Consider the following 18016-nt stretch of genomic DNA (forward strand, 5'->3'; position numbering starts at 1 on the left):
CCTGATGAGTTTTTGCTGTTTATTTAATTACTTGTTGCTCGCGTTACAGTTTCTTGTTCCATTCTATCCATTGCTTATTTTGTGTTTTTGTAGTTTGTTCTCACCTAACTTTGTTATCTTTCTTCCCTCATAGCTTATTGTCCTGCGTTCCGCCTTGTTCCTTTGCTCGGACGTCCCACCGACCCCGAGTGCCTTGCCTTCTTCAGTTGGCTCTACCTCCCTCCCCTCGTCTCCACGTGCGTCTTGTTTTGTTCCTGTTCCTGATCGTATCTCCCCTGGTTTACCCTTTGTAAGTATTCCTTTTACCTTTTTGGGAATGTTTGTTTTTGTAGGTTTATTGGTGTCAATACCTTTTTTACGACCTTTTTCCTCTTCTCTCTTACTTTACTCTTTTCTCCTCACCTTCCATTGGCTCCCTCGGTCATGCTTCCTTCTCATTATACACTCTGTTCCCTTGTCACTTCACTTCCTCCTTGACTTATATTTACTTTTCTCTCCCTTTGGCCGTTCTCTCTCTTATCCTGTTTCTTTATTGGTCTTTTTGCGCATGTTCCTTTTTCTCTTCCATTGGACCTTTACTCATATTATCTCCGGACTTTATTTTATCGTCTCATCGATCTTAGTAACACCTTGGCTTTCCTCTATCTTTATGGTATCTCTCAGTCTTCTCTTACTTTTCTTGTTCCTGTCCACTCCATTTCTTCTCTACTCTTTTTCTTTCTTTCTTTTTCCTACGTTTTTTATTTTTCACGAGGCTTTCTCTCAATGTTTTATTCCCTCTTTGCACTATTCTTTTAATAATCTTTAATGTCAGTACGCATTTTATCCTGGAACGTTAAAGGTCTTCACTCTCCCATTAAGAGGCAAAAAATTATTTCTCATTTAGCCAAGTTGAATGTAGACATTGCCTTCTTGCAAGAAACGCATTTGTCTGATGTGGAAGCTGCTAAGCTCAAGAGAGGTTGGGTTGGTGATGTTTTCTCTGCTCCTGGGGATGGTAAAAGGAATGGTGTGGCTGTCTTAGTTCGCAAATCTCTCCCACATTCTCTCCTGTCTTCTGAGTCAGATCCCGAAGGTAGATGGTTATATGTCAAACTTTCCTTGAAGGGTATTCCCATTTCCCTTTTCAACATTTACGCACCTACTGGTGGTGACCCCGCTTTTTGGCGCACAATGGCTTCTCGTATTTCCGAATACGTTGATGATAATTTTATTATGGCAGGAGATTGCAACCTACCTCATGACCCCTTTTTAGATAGGCATTCCAAATCCTCCTATGTCCCTAATAAGTCTCACAAATTGTTTGTTCAGGCAGTATCCCAGCACAAACTCGTTGATGCCTGGCGTTTGTGCAATCCTACTACTAAAGAATTTGCCTTTTACTCCCCATCTCACCAATCACAGTCCCGTATTGATTACATTTTTCTTTCCCATCATATATCTCAGTCCCTCACTCACGCTCATATTGGCCCCATCCTATTTTCTGATCATGCCCCTGTTCTGGCCAACATTGATGTCTTACCCAAGTCCACTGGGCCAAAGCGATGGCGCTTTAATAACACACTCCTTCTTGATCCCAATTTCACAACCTCCTTTGTTGAATTTACCACAGAATCTTTTGCCATCAATGATATGCCCAATTTGCCCAAGCATGTTATTTGGGACGCTTATAAAGCTGCAGCTAGAGGTTTCATCATTGATTTTGTGGCTAAAAAGCGTAAATCCGCACGCAAGCGTACTTGCGATCTCCTACTTACGATCAAAAAACTGGAGCACGCTTTTTATACCTCCCACTCGCAGGAAATTTTGACTAATCTTGTTGAAGCTAAGATGCAATTTAACAAACAATCCACTGAAGATACTTCGTTATATCTGTTGAAATCTAGCTCAATATTTTATGGGAGTAAGAACAGAGCGGGGAAGGTTTTAGCCAATTATTTAAAAGTTAAGCAACATAAACTGAATATTGAATCCGTTTTTGATGATAATTCTGTTTTAAGGCACACGGATGCTGATATTTTAGAAGAATTTTCCCGCTTTTATGCCAAGCTCTATTCATCTGAAACTCACCCTACTCCCCAATCCCTCGCTACCTTCTTCTCCAGCATTTAGACTCCCCCCAATTTTCCTGTAGACCTATCCATTCTTGAAATGCCCATCTCCAGTTCTGAACTACACATTGCACTTCAGTCACTTAAGAAGGATAAAGCCCCGGGTCCGGACGGATTTACAGTTGAATTTTATTTGCAATTTTCTAAAGTATTATTACCCAGATTACATTCTCTTATTGATTCTTTTGTCCTTAGTGGCACCTCCTCTGGCACTTTCTCAGACACCCACATATGCATAATACCCAAAGAAGGAAAAGAAACCCAGTATTGCAAAAATTACAGACCAATCTCTTTAGTTAACATTGATTATAAGATATTCGCTAAGTCCCTTGCTACAAGACTAGACCCCTTTCTTCCCGAATTATTGGGCCCAGAGCAGTCCGGATTTGTTAAGGGTCGTTTCATCACAGACAATACTAGACTTCTGTTCAATGTCCTGTCCAAATCCTCACGATTTCAGGATTCGTCAGCAGCAATTGCTCTGGACGCAGAAAAAGCGTTTGACAGAGTAGAGTGGACTTTTCTTTTTTCCGCCCTCAGATGGTTTGGGTTTGGTCCCAATTTTATTTCCCTGGTTTCTTTCCTTTATTCTAATCCCAGAGCGGCGGTCTGTGCTAATGGCCTGGTCTCTTCTTTCTTCACCCTAGGTATAGGAGTTCGTCAGGGCTGTCCCCTTTCCCCTTTCCTATTTAATCTGGCCTTAGAACCCTTCCTCTCAAAACTCCGCCAAAATCCTAATTTGCACGGTTTCCAATTTTCTCAAACGAATATTAAACTTGCTGCCTACGCAGATGACATCCTTCTCTTTATCTCTAACCCTGCCATCTCCATTCCTGCATTTCTAACTGAAGTTCATGAATACTCCCAAATTTCTGGTTATAAGTTGAATAACGACAAATGTGAAATTTTACCTCTTACAACATTTACTTTCAAACCCGATTTTGTTACGTCCAATTTCACTTGGTGTACCTCACACATCAAATATCTTGGATTACACATTGCCCCCTCCCTTTCAGACACTGTTTTGTTATGCCTTAGCAAATGCACCCAGAGATTGTCTGACCTTACTTCCCGGTGGCACCCGCTTTATCTTTCCTGGTGGGGTCGCCTTGACACGATTAAAATGATGCTCTCCCCAATAGTTCTCTACACTATTTCCAATATCCCAGTCCCTATTCCAGCAAAATTTTTTAGGAAAATCAACACTATTCTTTCTTCCTTCCTCTGGTCCGGCAAAAAAGCGCGTATGTCCCTGTATAGATTACGACTCCCCAAATCAGAGGGTGGGGTCAATTTTCCAGATTTTCCCACCTATCACAAAGCTTTCCTTCTACGACAAGCTTCCCTTTGGTTGCGGGATCCTGCTGAATCTTCCCCTTTATGGCTTGTTATTGAGCGTCTTTCTCTATCCCCCTTTATTTTCGCTGAATATCTTTCATTTTCTCGTAAACCCCAGCTCACTTCCACTCCCATCCACAAATTTACCACCAAGCTTCTTCTTTCCACTTCCCCAAGCCCTCCTTCCTCTGTAGCCGATTTCCTCAACACCACTATTTGGTATAACAATAGCATCCTCATTAATCACAAGCCCTTCTATTGGAAATCCTGGAGACGAAAAGGATTGATCTGGGTATCCCACCTCTTTTCAGGCTCTGACTTCTTATCTTTCTCCGTTCTTTGCCATACTTTCAATCTCCCCTCCTCCTTTGCCCGTAAGTACCTCGCGCTCAAGAGTGCAGTTATGTCTACCTATACCCAACTTTCCAACTCTCCTGTCCAACCCGATCCTCCCAACCCTACGCTGCGCCTCCACTCCTTGCTTCGCACTCATAATACTGCTTCCTTCATTTACCACTCATTTCACAAGACTCTTACACCCAAGCCAAAATCCATGGTAGAGAAACAATGGGAGTCTGATTTTGATATCTCTTGGCCCACCTCTCTTTGGGATAAAGTGTGGACCAAACTTCGCAAATCATCCAGGGCTGAATCCCTTATGCAAACCCTCTTTTTTATCTACAATAGACTTCTTTTTTCACCCCATATGCTGAATAAGAGATTTCCTTTAACCCCTGACCATTGTTGGTCCTGCTCGACACCCAAGGCCACTCTTTTTCACATGCTTTTTTTATGTACTGCTGTGAACAATTTTTGGAAACAAGTATGGGCTCAGATTAATGCCATTTTTCACACTTCTCCTTTGTTAATGTTTTTTTTAGGAAGTCTCTTTTCCTGCTGGGCAGATGTTGATTTTAAAGTGCAGATTGTTGACTTGTTGCTAGCTGTTGCATTCCAGAAAATCACTGTAAATTGGAAAAACTTTGCTAATATCTCTTTTAAAGCATGGTGGTACAATGTATGCCACAATCACAGGCTAGATACCGTTTTTATCCATCCTCTTAGTTTGGCTAAAAAGCGACATGATCTTTGGCAACCTGTGACTTTGTACCTTGATGCTTGTGCTAAACGCTCATCTCATTTGCCTCCCTCTCAGCAGGAGGTTTCCAAGCCTCCCTGATTGCCCTTTTTTTTTTGTTCCTTTGCATTTTCTACAATCCAGTTTATTGCTTATTATTTCCAGCACTGCTTTTTGTTCTATAGCCTCAATTATTTGTTATCTCTCAATTTCATGTTTATTTCCATAGAAATGTTTACTTTCCCTGCTATATTGGTGTTATGTTTTGGTTTTTCTTATGTATCGACACCTTTATTTCTCTAATAAAGATCTTTCGAACTGAAAAGAGGTCCTAAGCCTCTGATTTACAAGGACCCATCCCCATTAGTCTGCACTTTCAGTGATGTTATTTTGCAAACGCCTTAAAAGGGAAAATCCCAGACTGTGGGGCTGTTCCTTTCTTTGTATATTTTTTTTTTTTTTTTTTTTTTCACAGCTAATTGAAAAGTTTAATTCGGCGATAGATGGCTTAAATGAAATGACGGAGCTTCAAAATTTATAACACCAGACATCAGGGTGGACACTAGGTAGACTTCCTTTGAGAGCTTGTGATTAGTCCAACAATTATTATCAATACAGTTCAACATAAGTTTTGGTCCCTTTGATGTGACATAAGGTTTGAAATTTTGTTTGAATACAGCTGCATTAATGGTACAGGTTAGACCCAAAAAACTACAAATTCCTGAATTTCACGCATGAATATATGCACCTTTGGATATTTAAATACCACTTTTTTCCATTATTAATCAATGAAAAAGAGAATAAAACTAAAATCCCACAATGCCATGCATATGCAATATTCGATACAGACTTTATGGTAGCACACAATTTCAAGAAAAGGCATTTCTAACTGGATGTTAGTGACTTTGTCAATAAAGTTTTATAAAAAGTACAATGTGTAATGAAGATTAGCCTGCATACAAGGCAATTTTCAAGTAAGGGAGACCATACACCCTGCTTTTGATGAACTGACCAATAAAAAGGTATTGTTCTAAAGTGGTGGAACAACAAGCAATTCAGCTGAGCGGAACAGAGAAATCACGGAGGACGCACACCGGGAAGAGAATTCAAAAGAAAGTAGTTGAATGTTTCGTTTTTTTTACATTGCACAACAAGTAAGTGAAGCATCGCAGAGTATGGGTGTCATGCTTGAAAGATGAATAGACATTCTTTGATGGCATTCGGAGGTCTGTTAAAGTGAACAGGCCACATGGTTCTAACAGCCGTGCATAAACAATCGTGCTTTTTTAACAGACGTTTCTTTCGACTATGTGTATTCTTGAAGGATTGGGATGGGAAACAGTTTTACTGATAAAGGTTGTTTTTGAATTATTGCAGGTGTAAAGGTTTTTGTGGATTGGTTCTTTCTTACCCAGTAGAAGTTTCTTTGGACGGAAAGATCCCTTCGATAAAAGTGAGTTGCGGTGCAGTTGTTGTTTAGTGTCTAGTGATTTTTTTTTTTTTTTTTTTTTGAAAACCTTTATTTCGAAATTCAGGACACAGCTATTCAGCCGACAGCCCGAAGGTTCGGCAGCATTGCAAGTTAGATACAGTAATGCGTCCCGGATACAGTACGAGGAGTAATGCAAAGGTCCAATTTTAAATAAACACAGAAAAAACACACAACAAACCCCAGCAAGGCAGAACATTGAAATCCCATGGCGAAAGCCCCCGGGGGAGGCAGGACCCCACTCATCTACTAAGTATTAGACTGTGTGCGGAGGAAGAAGGGGAACAGCAGAGGCCCAAAATGGGTACCAAAACCAAACTGTGCTGGAAGGTAGGTCAGGGGGAAAGCTGTTCCTCGGGAGGTTCCGGATCCGGGGCAAGACATATTCCCCCCCTGTATTGGTTCCACCGCCCCCAGATGGCATGCCACTTCCGGGGGCGACCTCTAGAGCAGTAGACCGTCTTCTCCCTAAACATGCTCCAATCCATGTTCTCCTTCCACGCGGTCAGTGTAGGGGGACCCGAGGAGCCCCACAATCGCGCGATATCCCTTTTAGCTACCATGTTACCCAGAGTCACCCATTGGGTCTGTGCCTCGTCGAGATCAGTGGGCCCCCAAACGTTCAGGAGGCAACACCGCGCCTCCGGCTGTAGCACAATGCCCGTCACCTCCCCCATAACTGCATGGACTCTCCTCCAGAACTCCACAATGACACCACATTCCCAAATGATGTGCAGAAAAGTACCCACCATACCACATCCCCTTCTGCACAGGCCATCCTCCGAGAATCCCATGTGGACCAGCCTTGGCCCCGTAACATACACCCGGTGCAGTATTTTAAGCTGCACCAGCCTCAGACGCGACGGGATCGCAACCTCCTTAGGCGAAGAAACCGCTGACTGCCAGTCCTCATTATCCAACTCGAGGCCATCCCTGGTCCACTGTTTTCTCAGCCCCAATAGCAAGTCTGCCCGGACGTTTATCAACTTCTTATATATGAGCGAAATCGTGCTCTCGGGCATATGACCATCAAGGACACGGTCCTCAAGGGGAGAGGACTCCGGCACCTTCTCACCCTCCACTAGGACTGATCGGAGGGCGTGACGCAGCTGGATATACCTAAAATACTCTGAAGGCCCTAGCTCAAACTCAGTCTGCAACTCCTCGAAAGACTTCACCCTCCCCTTATGCAGCATATCCCCCACCCTGGATATACCTATCAGATCCCACTTATCAAAGCCCTTCGTATGCCAGAGTCTTACCAACCTTTCCGATTCAAACAATGGGGTAACGAGGGTTAGCCTGTCCTTCCAGCCCAGCGAGTCGGTCGCCATCTTCCATACGCGCACCGCCACACCTGTGGGCCCCGTGAGGGACGAGTCTAGGGACCGCGAATACAACGCCGTGTAGTAGTTGCCGCCGCGCAGCAGCCACCTATCCATGGCATACCCAGGGCTGAGGGCAGGGCCGTAAAACCCATGGTTGATCGCGCTCAACTGCGTGGCCCAGTAATACCGTCGGACGTCTGGGAGCGCAATGCCCCCATCGTACCATGGGAGCGTCAACTTTGAGATAGCTATTCGCGGCCGCCCATCCCACAGCAACGTCCTTTGGAGGCCTTCGACCTCCCGAAAGTATTTAGCCGGTACCCAGTCCAAGGTGTTCTGGAGGGCGTAGAGGAAGCGGGGAAGAGACATCATTTTGAACAGGGCCGCACGCCCAACAAGGGAGAGCGGCAGCCTCCGCCAACCTTCAACATCTCGCCTCAAGCGTGCCAAGGGGGGGAGCAGGTTCCTCTCATAGCGCACAACAGGATCCATGGATATAAAAATCCCCAAATACACAAAACCTTGCTGAGCAACCTGTATCGAACATGTTCTAGGGATAGGTGGGACCTCGCCACTAAGAACGTACAAGTACGATTTGCCCCAATTAATCACAAGCCCCGAGTTCCTACCGAACGATGTGAGTACGTCACAGACCACTATAAGTGACTTCTTTGGTGAGGCAAGATACAGCAGGATATCGTCGGCATAAAGCGAAATACGGTCCTCGTGATCAGGCGACCACCGAAGGCCCCGTATATCCGGGTGCCAACGTATCCACGCAGCCAACGGTTCAAGGGCGAGGGCGAACAACAGAGGCGACAGGGGGCAGCCCTGCCGAGTACCCCTTCCAAGCTGAAACGGAGCAGATGCCCGACCATTCACCACAACATTCGCTAGTGGCCCCTCGTACAGCAACCGGACCCAACTCACAAACCCGCGACCGAAACCAAACTTGGCCAGCACGGCCCATAAATATGCCCACTCCACCGTGTCAAAGGCCATCGTGGCATCGAGAGATGCCACAACAGCCGGTTCACGCAGCGTGCCCGCCCTGGCGATGACGCCTAAGGTTCAATGCTGTGTTTCGGTGCGGGATAAAGCCAGACTGATCAGGGTGGACCAGGTCCCCAAGTACCCTAATCAGACGGGTAGCCAGGAGCTTGGCCAGAATTTTCGGCTCAGCGTTGAGGAGTGAAATGGGCCGATAGGAGGCGCATCTATCTCGGGGTTTACCCTCTTTGTGTATGACCACGATCGACGCCAGCCGCTGATCCAACGGAAGGATCCCATCTCCCCGCGCCTCCAAAAACATGGCGCGCAGGTGAGGGGCGACCCTATCCGGGAACAGTTTGTACAGATCGATCGCCAGTCCGTTCGGTCCAGAGGCCTTACCCGAATTCAACGCGCGAATCGCCCCCGCCACCTCGTCAACCGTGATATCGCCATCCAAATCGTCCCTATCTATGTCAGAGAGGCAGGGTAACTCGATATCACGGAGGAGATCAGACGAGTCTTCGGGCGGCCTGTCCGACACAGAGGAATAAACCCTATGAAAATACTCCGCGAAACACTCCACAATCCCTTCAGGTTCCACAATCGCCTCTCCCCCCTCTCCAATCAACTCTGGCACCACTCTATTGACCCGTTCCTTCCTGTCCAGCCACGCCAGGAGTTTCCCTGCCTTATCTCCAACATCATACAGACGGCCCTGTTGTTCCTTGCTGAGGGTCTTGGCGGCGTCCGTCACCAGGTCCCTATACTCCGCCTGCTTCAAGCAAAGCTCATGCAATGAGGACTCTGTGACCTCCTCCTCCATATCCCCTTCAAGGGCCGCAATCTCCTCCTCCACTTGCCGCACTTCGCAATCCCTCCGATTCTTGGCAGTCACCACCAGGGAGAGGGCCTCCCCCCGAAGCACGGTCTTAAAAGCTTCCCACAGCGAGATCGCCGAGTCCACGGATCCCAGATTGTCCTTAAAGTAATTATCTACCTTCTTTACCAGGGCGCTGCGCATCTTGGGGTCTCGGAAATACCAAGGGTTAATGGGGGCCACCCTCCCTCCTCCCTCCCGACCGAGATCCAGCCGGATCCACACTGGCGAGTGATCAGAGATACCACGTGCCATGTGCCTCGCATCGGATATCAACGAGGCATGTGCGGCCAGAGTGAGCAGGTAGTCAATCCTGGAGAGGCTACCATGCGCCCCGGAGTGAAACGTATATTGACTCTGTGTGGGGTGCCGGAGCCTCCAGCAGTCTATCAGGCCAAACGTGTCTAGGAGGTCTGGAAGCCATTTCTGAGCCCCCCCTGTGTCCCTGGGCGGGTATCTATCCAGCAGTCCGGAACCCACAGCGTTGAAATCCCCTCCCACTACCAGCATGCCCCCCGGGAGAGTCAGCAAAGCCCTGCCCAATTCAGCAAATGTGGCGGCCTGCAGGGCCGGCGGGACATAAACCGAAACCAAAACCAAAGTCCTTCCTTCCCACCGCCCCGCCACCGCCACAAACCTCCCCCTATCGTCAACAATGGTGGAGTCCACCTCAAAAGGCAGCGATGCTCTAACGAGGATGCCCACACCCCTGGACCCAGAAGAGAATCCCGAGTGTGCAATGAATTTATACCCCTTCCTATTCAGGGCATATCACGTATTGCCTATGAGGTGCGTCTCCTGCAGCAGCACAACGTCTGGCATTGAGCGTTTCAGAAATTGCAAAACAATCCCCCTCTTAATGCGATCCCCCAAACCATTAACATTCCAGCTTATAACACTGAGGCCTCTACCCCCCATCCTCAAACGGAAAGAGGCCCACCCCACACCCGAGGCGCCACCATGGAACAGCCCTGAGGATAATCATCATGCCTTGCAGAAATAAACCCCCCAACAACAAACTCGAACTCCCCATAACTCCCCCCACCCTGCACCCCTGCTGTAGCTTAAAAAGCCCCCCCAACTTGCAGTGTGCCTGTCGCCCTACAAAAACAAAAATCTACAAAAAGTACCCTAAGGGAGGAAAAGAGCACCCATCGTCCTCCCGCAACCCTCCACAGTTACTGCACTCTGTTCAAATCTTCAAATATGGTCAAATCAAGTCAGGCCGGCTTTGAGTTATCAGCCCTGTCCATCCCGGCCACTGTCTCCATGCTCAGCTATGTCGTCCCCGGTCTGTTGCCGGGGCAAAGCGTCCAGCCATTCGTCGGCCATAACAGGAGAGTCAAAAAAGAATGTCCGATCTTCATGCACCACCCGTAGTCTGGCGGGGAAAAGCATGGCATATTTTAGGTCCCGCTCCCGAAGCCTTCGCTTCACCCCCAGGAAGCTCTGTCGCTGTCTCTGCACCTGCTGGGTAAAGTCCGGGTAAAAATTCACCGACGCATTCTGGAAGGGGACTGGGCCCGTCACCCTCGAAGCTTGCAGGATAGCGTCCCGATCTCGAAAATGAAAGAGCCGGGCGACAATCGGCCGCGGCGGGGCACCCGCCTTGGGCCGTCCGCCCGGCACCCTATGGGCCCTTTCCACCGCAAAAAACTTTCCAAGGCCCTTAGGCTTCAGATGATTGAGGACCAAATCTTCCACAAGCAGGTCCGCCGAAGCCTCATCCGAGGACTCCGGGACCCCGATTACGCGCACGTTGTTGCGCCTGGACCGGCTCTCGAAGTCCTCCAGCCGGCGGGCGGCGAGGTCACTCTCGGCCCTCAGCTTCCGGACCTCGTTCTGCAGGTCCGCAACCTCATCAGTGAGGCCCGTGGTCTTGTGGTCCAGGTCCTTAACGCGCTCGTTAGTCTTGCCCAGGTCCGAGCGGATCAAGTTGACATCCACCAGGATGGCGTCCACCTTATGCGCCAGGGCCTCGAATTGCCTCCCCATCGAGGTCTGCATCCCATCAAGCGCGCCCATGACATCCTGCAGGGAGAGCTCCGGGGTCCCAGGCGAGTCCTCCTTCTGGGCATCCGGCGCCTGGCTCAATCCACTCGGCGATGTCTTCAGGAGGGCGTAGCGGTCCATACTGTTGACTTGGGAATACGTTCCCCGCCTGGTGGACTTAGTCTTCAGCCGATCTCCTTCTGCCTTGCCCGACATAATGGACTCCAGGCAGTCCAATGCAGTGAGGACCGTCCCCTCTCAGAGAGAGGTATAAAGAGTGAGCAGGTCCGCCTTGTTCTGCCCAAGTAGCCCACCGAGCGTCCCCGGGGTTATAGAGCCACCCAGAGCACTACAGTGTCCGGGCAGACAAAGGGAACGAAACCGAAAGTGAAAGAGCGAGGGCCTCCGACCGGCAGTTCACACCTCACCAGGCCGTTGTTGATCAACTAGGAGTCGGGCATCCTGCCAACTCTAGCCCCTGGCATCTCCGGGAGTTAGGCCGCAATCTTTCGCCAGTCATAAGTCCGGTTCCCGATGGGCGATCGGACCGCGGGTAGCATCAATCGCCTCCCTGACAACTCAGCAACACGGTGCCATGCATACCATCAGGATTAGAGTCAGGATAGTCGACGGAGGGCGCGAGGGTCTCGGGAGCTCTAAGCTCACGCGGCCATCTTGGTCAAGCGCTAGGCTCCTCCCCCCTTTGTATATATATATTTTTTTTATTTTTTTTTGAGACCGTTTATTGCATTTTAGAAAAAAATTTACAAGTATGGGCCTACAACCATCCGGCCGGCCGCTAGAGTGGCAGAAGCATATGACATACATACAGTAAGAGTCTCTTGGCGGTGCAGATTGGTAAATCAGGAGATATCAATAGCGCAGGCCACATAACTCCAAGCCCACAATACGGTTTCCTTTTATCAAAACAGAACAACACAAAAAGCCACACCCGCAAGGCAACCCGTCATCCAAAGTGACGGCACGTGCTCCTTAAGTGGGGGATCCCAACCAGCAGCCAAACTCTGAAGAGGGGGATGGGAATAGATCAGGGACTGGGGAACCACATGCCCACGGCTGAGGGAGGGGGTCGGTCAGGGGGACGGAGCTGGTGAGGCAGCCGGTAGCAGTGGCGGCTCACAAATACCCCCGCGATAGGCGTTCCAGGGGCCCCAGATTTTCACCCACGCCCCAGGCTTACCCCTCGCCACGTACACTACCTTTTCACGAAACATACACCAATCCATATGTTCTTTCCAGGCCAACACCGCCGGGGGCCTCTGGGATCCCCATAATTGAGCGATGTCACGCTTAGCTATCATGTATCCCAGAGTCACCCACCGCTTCTGCGGGACCGAATAGTCATTTGGTTCCCACACATTCAGCAAGCATCTCCTCGCTTCAGGCAACAGCGCGACACGCGTAACCACACGCAGGACCTCATGCACACCACGCCAGAATCGCTCCACCTCCGGGCACTCCCACAGAATATGCATGAAAGTTGCCAAAGCACCACAGCCACGCTTACACAATCCGTCACCAGCAAAGCCCATACGTATAAGCCTTGGCCCCGTCACGTAAACCCGGTGGAGGATCTTAAGCTGGACGAAGCGAAGGCGAGCCAGGATGGCCACCTCCTTCGGAGAGGCCACCGCGGAGATCCAGTCCTCGTCGTCCAGTTCCAACCCGTCGGCAACCCAGGCCTCGCGGAGACTAGTCAGCAGGCACGATCTGTCGTTGATCAGTTTTTTATATATAAGGGAGATCGTGCTGTCTGGGACATGGCCATCCAGCACTCGGTCCTCCAGGGGGGAAGACTCCGGAATGGACGCGACATCCGGGAAGACGGAGCCCAGCGCGGACTTGTAAGTACCGAAAGTACTCACTGCCTTGCAGCTGAAACTCCGTCTGCAGCGTCTCAAAAGTTTTGAATCCCCCCCTCGTCCAGAGATCTCCCACTGTGCTGATTCCGATCGTGTCACACTTCTCGAAGCCCTTCGATGTCCACAGGGAGCCCAACCTCTCAGACGCATATAGCGGTGACGCCCGGGTCAAACGGTCCTTCCACCCCATAGCTGCATTAGCCGCGTGCCAGACACGCACCATGACACGCGTCGGTCCCGTCAGACGGGAGTCGGGCGCGCCAGAGTAGAGCGCACGATTGTAATCGCCACCGGGCAGGAGCATCCTGTTCATTTCAAATGCCGGGTTCAAGGCGGGCCCGTAAAGGCCATGATTAATTGCAGCTAGCTGGGAGGCCCAGTAATACCGTTTAATGTCCGGGAGGGCAACCCCCCCATCGTACCACGGGAGCGTCAATTTAGCCAGAGCAATACGCGGCCTCCCGTCCCAGAACAGGCGCCGCTGCAGGCTCTCCACCTCACGGAAATAGCGCGCCGGAACCAAGTCCATAGTGTTCTGGAGCGCGTACAGAAAGCGCGGCAAGGACATCATCTTAAACAAGGCCGCTCTGCCAAGCGGCGAAAGCGGAAGACGCCGCCAACGCGCAACGTCCTCCTTCAAGCGCTGGAGGGGGGGTAGCAAGTTCCGCTCGTAGCGGGCCTCCGGGTCTAGAGTAATATATATACCCAGGTACCGGAACCCCTGGGAGGCAATCTGGATCGGGCAGTCCCGTGGTAGGGCCGGAGCCTCCCCGGAAAGCACATATACGCAGGATTTCGCCCAGTTGATGACAAGGCCTGAGTTGCGACCGAAGGAGCGCAAAACATCAACCAGGACAATCAGCGATTTACGCGGGGAGGCGAGATACAAAAGGATATCATCGGCGTAGAGGGACACGCGGTCCTCATGCTCGGGGGTCCAGCGGAGACCACGGATAGAGGGGTGCCACCGCAGCCACTCCGCCAAGGGCTCCAAGGCCAGTGCAAAGAGGAGCGGCGACAAGGGGCAACCCTGACGCGTGCCCCGCCCCAGCGCGAATGGGGCCGAGACTCGCCCATTCACCACCACCTGCGCCAATGGGCCCGAATACAACAATTTGACCCAGCTAATGAATCCCGGTCCAAATCCAAATTTCGCCAGCATCGCCCAGATGTATGGCCATTCAAGCGTGTCAAACGCCATGGTGGCGTCTAAGGACGCCAAGATGGCCGGCTCTCGCACAAACGGGACACGCGCGAGCACCCCGTGCAAGCGTCGCAGATTAAGAGCCATGTTGCGATGGGGTATAAAGCCTGATTGGTCTTGGTGGACCAAATCGCCCACCACGCCGACCAGCCGGTTGGCCAACACCTTGGCGAGGATTTTGGGCTCCGCGTTCAAGAGCGAGATAGGCCTATAGGATGTGACCCGCTCACGGGGTCTCCCCTCCTTGTGGATCACCACGATTGTGGCCAGACGCTGGTCCGGCGGGAGGGAACCCTGCGAGTGGGCCGCCAGGAACATCGCGCGCAGGTGGGGCGCCAGTACATCCGGTCGCAGCTTGTAAAGCTCGATGGGGATACCATTGGGGCCCATGGCCTTGCCGGATGCGACCGAGCGAATAGCCAGGGCAATTTTGTCCGAGGTGGGAGGAGCGTCCAGCAAATCCCTGTCCTCCACCGTAAGGGAGGGCAGCGCGATGTCCCGAAGCAGGGCATGGGAATCTTCCTCCGAGCAGGGAGAAACCGGGGAGTACACCTCGCGGAAGTAATCCGCGAAGCAGGAGACAATGGCTTCCGGCTCGGTGACACGCACACCATCCATCCCCTCGATCAAAGGAACCACACGACTCGCTCTCTCCCTCTTGTCCAACCACGCAATCAATTTACCAGCCTTATCACCCACATCATACAATCGCCCCTGTTGCTCTCTACTGAGGCCCCTGGCCGCCTCCGTGACGAGGGCCCTATAGGCCGCCTGCTTGAGATGTAGAACATGCAACTTGGCATCCGTTACCCCGCTCCCCAGGTCACCCTCTAGTTCCGCAATTTCGGCCTCCACCCGGGTTACTTCCTCCCGCTCGCGCCTCCGGGCATGGGAGATAAAGGAGAGGGCCTCCCCTCTGAGAACTACCTTAAAAGCCTCCCACAGGGAGGTGGCCGAAGGGACAGACCCCACATTCTCATCAAAATATCGCTGTAAGGATTTGATCAAGTCGGCACGAATGGTGGGGTCGCGCAAGTACCAAGCATTGATTGGAGCCACCCTGCCCTCCCCCCTCGGGAAGACATCGAAATGTAACAGTAATGGGGAGTGATCTGAAATGCCCCGCGCCAGATGGCACACCTCTCCCACCCTCCCAGCATGGGCCGCCGGGACAAGGATGTAATCCAGCCGCGAGAGGCTACCATGGGCACCCGAGTGGAAGGTGTATTGCAGCTGCGCGGGATGCTTTAGTCGCCAGCAATCTACCAGGCCCAATGTATCTAAAAGGCCGGACAGCCACGCCTGTGCCCGGGGGAGGTCCCTAGGGGGATGACGATCCATAGACCCAGAAGCTACCGCATTGAAGTCCCCTCCAACCACCAGCAGGCCACCCGGAAGGTCCAGGAGGAGGCGCCCCAGGTCAGCAAATGTAGTAGATTGTAACCCAGGCGGGACGTACACTGATATAAAAACAAACACTCTACCCTCCAGTCTACCCACCAAGACAGTGTAGCGTCCCCTCTCATCATGGCGCACCTCATCAATCTCCAACGGGAGCGAGTTCTTGATCATGATACCCACCCCCCGTGAGCCCGAGGTGAAGCCCGAGTGGGCCACCAAACGATAGCCCCGCCGATTCATGGCATGAAAGGAGTTACCTATAAGGTGTGTCTCCTGCAGGAAGACAACATCCGGTGAAATACGTTTCAGGTACTGCAGGACCACACCACGCTTAATCCTGTCCCCCAGGCCGTTAACATTCCATGACAACACAGTCAAATCCCTACCCCCCATCATACGTATAAGCAATCAGTCGTCCCCCACAGAGCATCTCGAGAGCAACAATACGGTAAAGGGTTTGCCTTGCGGTGCAAACAAACAACACCCCCCCCCCACCCCCCCATCCCAACAGAACTCCCCCCTCCCTGCACCCCTGCATGAGCCCAGACAGCCCCCCCAAAGTGCAGTGTGCCTGTCGCCCCATAGATGAAAAACCAACTAGTCCCCCAGAGGAGGAGGGAAGCCCCCAACAGACCCCATACGACCTCCATAGGAGGGGAACATACACGATCAGTAAGTGGTAAAGGAATGTTGTCCAGAGCAAGGCCTATTATTCACCCCTCAGTTCTGATCCGGCGGGCCCTCCCCGCCAACCGCACCCCCCCCACCCCCTCGGCCCCGATCTCCAGGCAGAGTGTCCAACCAGTCCCCAGCCGCCTCGGGTCGGTCAAAAAAGTGCGTGCGACCATCCACCTCCACCCTTAGCTTAGCTGGAAAAAGCATTGAGTACTTAAGGTTCAGGTTCCGTAGGCGACGTTTAACTCCGAGAAAACTCAGTCTCTGCTTTTGGACCGCCGGAGTAAAGTCTGGGTAGAAATGCACATCCATGTTATCAAGCTTGACCGGTCCCTGTTGCCTGGAGGTCTGCAGGATAGCGTCTCTGTCCCGAAAGTTAAAAATCCGGGCAATGAGAGGCCGCGGCGGGGCACCGGCCTTAGGTCTGCCCCCAGGGACCCGGTGAGCACGTTCCACCGCAAAAAGCTTACTCAGCCCCCGGGGCTGGAGATGGGTAAGGATCAATTCTTCCACAAAAAGATCTGCCGCCTCCGCCTCTCGTCCCTCCGGCACCCCCACAATGCGAACGTTATTCCTCCGGGCCCGACCCTCGGAATCCTCCAGTCGCCGGTCCATCAGGGCGCTCGCCTGGCCAAGCCGGCGCACCTCCTTTTGGAGGGCCACCACATCCGTCGTGAGGCTCGTTGTGGTGTGGGCCAGGGAGTCGACCCGGTCGTTTGTTTTGGACAAGTCAGCCCTCACAAGGCTCACATCCACAAGGACCGAGTCTATCTTTTGCGCTAGGGTGTCGAAGCGCTGGTCCACCGAGGCCTTCATCTCTGCGATGGCGCCCATGACGTCCCGGGGGGTCAGATCCACCGGCTGAGCAGACGCCTCCGTCGGGCCCGCCGGGGATGTGCGCGATGCCTCCGGAGATCCCTTCTGGAGGGTGTAGCGGTCCATACTGTTGGATTGATGCGCTGGGCCACGGCGGGTCGTCTTCACCTTCGCCCGGTCGCCATCTTGTTTGGTGGACATGCCTGCTCTCCCACCGTCGTGCCAATCTCCTCGAAAGGGCCGATGAGCCAGTTCACGGGTTCCGGGGGGGGAGGGCGACCACTGGGTCGAGGACGACTCACAGCCGGCGGGTCAGCCGGGCACCTGGACAAGGCCACACCACCGCACCCCGCTCCGCAACCCTACCTCGCTTGAGGGCAAGGTGGGCGCAAAAGCGAAAGTGAAAGCGCGGGGTACGCGAGTCGCCCAGCCCTGCCCGCCGCTGTTGTTCGCTTTGTCCCCGGATCGCCCCACTACTCCAATCCGGGGGGCCGGCGCGGAGAAGGCCGCAACCTTCGATCGGTGCTCCCACCGGTGTCCGGGGTCCGATTCGAAAACGAAAAACGGGTGGCGCCTCAGCTCGGGTTCACCGACACAGTCCCCTCAACAAGGACAGGATATAGCCAGGATTAATTCAGGAGGTCGCGGAGGTCCTCGGGAGCCTCGCACCTACGCGGCCATCTTGGTTGCGCGCTAGGCTCCTCCCTCCTTTGTATATTTTTTAATTATATTTTTACATATTGTTTTAATTTGCAAAAACAAAAAAACTCGCTAGCCAGGGCTTGTTCCTAGAACACTCACTTAAAAAAAAAAACTAATTACTATTTCTCT

The 18016-nt window shown here is 51.7% G+C and overlaps 1 protein-coding gene across 1 annotated transcript in view; it reads right to left on the bottom strand.

The window, feature by feature from the left end:
- Positions 1 to 18016, bottom strand: part of C9H3orf49 (chromosome 9 C3orf49 homolog) — a 90079-nt gene that overhangs the window by 18000 nt on the left and 54063 nt on the right. The gene's annotated exons all lie outside the window — the stretch shown is intronic.

This window comes from Triturus cristatus, chromosome 9 (assembly GCF_964204655.1).
Source record: "Triturus cristatus chromosome 9, aTriCri1.1, whole genome shotgun sequence".
NCBI classification, from domain to species: domain Eukaryota; kingdom Metazoa; phylum Chordata; class Amphibia; order Caudata; family Salamandridae; genus Triturus; species Triturus cristatus.